We start from the raw sequence: 3,243 nt of genomic DNA, 5'->3' as shown, positions 1-3,243 counted from the left end.
TTCGCGATTCTCCCCAGCCCTCCCGTCCTTCTGATCAGGCTTTTTGGGCAGAGTGCCTTCGCGACCCCGGACTAGTTTCACCTGCGCTGGCCGTGTTATGTTTGTCTAGCATGCCGTTCGCCAGGTGATTTCAAAGCACCTTACTGACGCGGTAGGGCGCAAATTCTCTTGTTTAGTGGGCCCGACCGCCCTCACTTTCCAGGAGCTCTGAGGGTAAGTGCCTCGCCGGGAGTCACGTTTCAAGTGGAATAGTCCTATTTCAGTTCCTTGGTGTCGTATTTCGGCTTGCTGCTCATAGACCACTGCCCTTTTGCCTTCGGGTTCCCGTCTGGTCTCACAGTGGCGGCCATAGAGCTTTCCTCTGAGTTTTCTCAAGGCGTAAGTGCATTGTGTGTGTCAGGAAGATGAACTCAGTCCCACATGGATTGTTTTTCCTTTTTTTTTTTTTTTTTTTTTACCCAAAGACATGTGGAAGGATTCAGCAAATATTCATCATCCACTTTAGTGTTGCTATCCTTTTGGATTTTTGTTCAGCAAGTTGGAAAAACAATAAAAGAAAAGATCACACTGCATTCAGTCATTTCTTTAATCCTGCTTCAACACAGCTCAACACTTAAACATCAACTGAGTAAATCTGAAAATCTACTTGGCTCTACTGAACAATTCATGAATCGGACAGCATCCCACCTAGTAAATAGAAAGGTGCTCCTAGGAGTTGTGCAAAATGGAAAGTTTTTAATAGGCAGAAGAAAGAGTGGATTGTATTAGGGAAGGTCACATTCTCTTATAGGAAGCAAGGGGTCTTATCAGGCAGATTACCTCACCAGTGTTGTTCAGGAAATTCCAGAGTGATTGGTTTAAGATTCTACTCCTGATAGAGGTTGAAACTGCAGTTAGGTTAGGTGTTAAATCTTGGTGGGGCTCAACACAAGTGACTCCATTTTGGGCTTGTTTCTTTTTAACAACACCATTACACTAAACACAGAATTATCACTTAACACATTTGCTTGTGTGCCTACCATGTGGTTGGGAGTCCTCTGCCCTCGTCCAGACAACTTTTGAATTATCTTAAATTTTTATAATTTGTAAGCCACCTAAGGATTACAGTTATATTTGTGTATGATTCGTAATTGAGGCTTGCAAACATTGTTCTTCTAAGTGCTTTACTTACATTAACTCATTTACTGCTAACCTGTTAGGTAGGTACTTTTTTTTTTTTGAGATGACAACTGAAGCACAGAGAGGTTAATTAACTTGCTTGAGGTCACATAGCTAGTAAATAGTGGACCTAGGATTTGAACCTAGGTTCTAACCTGTCTTCCGAAAGAGGATGTAAAGATGGTAAGGAATTCCCTCTCTAAAATGTGACTTCAGATTTCTCTATTCAAGAAGCACCTTCTCTGAGAATATTTTTTTTTCTGGGTAAAGCCCTGTAATGAGAAGGGCATGTTTTTTAGCTTACCATCAGGTGTCAGGACATTCTGAACTTGAACTTTTTCTGGAAGAGCCAGTTGGTAAGATTCTAAATATCAATATTATTCTAGAGTATAATGCCATAATATTTGGCTCTTCTGCCAAATTGAGATTTTAGTATTTTTTTTATCTATCTCATAGAGGCATATGTAGGATAGTGGTGAGCAATTTCGCCAGAAAAAGAAAAATTGAAGAACTATTATCAAGACCTTTGGAGTTGGATGACTTCTCATCCCAGATTCCCAGCTGTGTTTGTACAGATAAAATTTGATTGGGGACTTCCCTAGTGGCCCAGTGGTTAAGACTCCACGCTCCCAATGCAGGGGGCCTGGGTTCAATCCCTGGTCGGGGAACTAGATCCCGCATGCTGCAACTAAGATCCTGCGTGCCACGCAGCTAAGACCTGGTGCAGCCGAATATTTAAAAAAAAAAAAAAAGATTTGATCGCAGTTGCAGACAGGAACAAGAAGTTGCCTCTTAACTCTCAAGTAGATCCCTGAAACTGAAGCCTCTTTGGAACCCTGCCTCTTGCTCACAAAATCTTGTGTTCCAAACCCCTAAATCTGGGTATGTTATCTTCTCAAATGGCTGCTCTTTCTTTTTTTTTTTTTTAAACTTTGGGTTTATTTATTTATGGCTGTGTTGGGTCTTCGTCTCTGTGCGAGGGCTTTCTTTAGTTGCGGCAAGTGGGGGCCACTCTTCATCGCGGTGCGCGGGCCTCTCATTATCGCGGCCTCTCTTGTTGCGGAGCACAGGCTGCAGACGCGCAGGCTCAGTAATTGTGGCTCACGGGCCTAGTTGCTCCGCGGCATGTGGGATCTTCCCAGACCAGGGCTCGAACCCGTGTCCCCTGCATTGGCAGGCAGATTCTCAACCACTGCGCCACCAGGGAAGCCCCCGGCTGCTCTTTCTTGCTTGCTGCCTGGGACGAGTGGCCATGGCCAGCATTATTAGAGTTTGACTAATCCCTAATTTCATCAAGCTCTTCAGTCTTTTGGAAGAGGAATTCAAGACAGTAAAACTTCTGTTGATAGTGTTTTGGGTTGGGTTTTACACAGCTGATGACACAGAAAGAATCATCCATAGGAAACTACCTTAACAGACTCTAGATCTCGGCCTTACAGTTCACAAATGTGTTGAGGTACTTTTGGCTTCTATTGAGCTGGTTGCCTCATTTTGGTCGTGTAATTGCTCTCTCCGCAGAGGCAATGAATGGAGAATTCTCCCTAAGGTCAGCGTTCAGTTAATTGCCGCGCTCTGGCTGCCGTAGTATTCCAGGCATCGATCCTAGTGTTAAAATTGCCTGGAGGCTGCCAGCAGGTCGAAAATCAGTCTTCAGTGACTGCCCGGAGTCACTGAGTTGAGTGGGAGGCGCCTTGCGCAGTTTACTATCTCCGTGGGCGGTGGCCCGAGGCGCGGGACTTATCCGAAGACTGGATTGGGCCTTTCACCTGTCTATCATCGGAAGGCTCTCCGCCCCCAACTGCCTAGCAGCAGGATTGGGAAGCTGAGCACTGCCTCTGAAAACTAGGAGAGTGATGGGCGGTGAAGGTAAGCGTTGTGTGTATTTCTCTCATTGTATGGCTGCTGTGTCAGTCGTGCCCTGCTCTGCTCCCATTGGCGGGAAGGCTCCTGGCAGGTAGCGTGGAGATGGTGCTGTCCCTCCCAAGTTACGATCAAGGCGCGTGACGTCTCAGACATTTGTTGTTGGGCTTTGGCTCTCATTAATTATTCATTAGGTGCTTGAAAGAGCTGCAGCGATTGGTGGCT

This window comes from Balaenoptera acutorostrata, chromosome 11 (genome assembly GCF_949987535.1).
Source record: "Balaenoptera acutorostrata chromosome 11, mBalAcu1.1, whole genome shotgun sequence".
In the NCBI taxonomy this organism is placed as follows: domain Eukaryota; kingdom Metazoa; phylum Chordata; class Mammalia; order Artiodactyla; family Balaenopteridae; genus Balaenoptera; species Balaenoptera acutorostrata.
Note: the sequence above shows the minus strand (reverse complement) of the source record.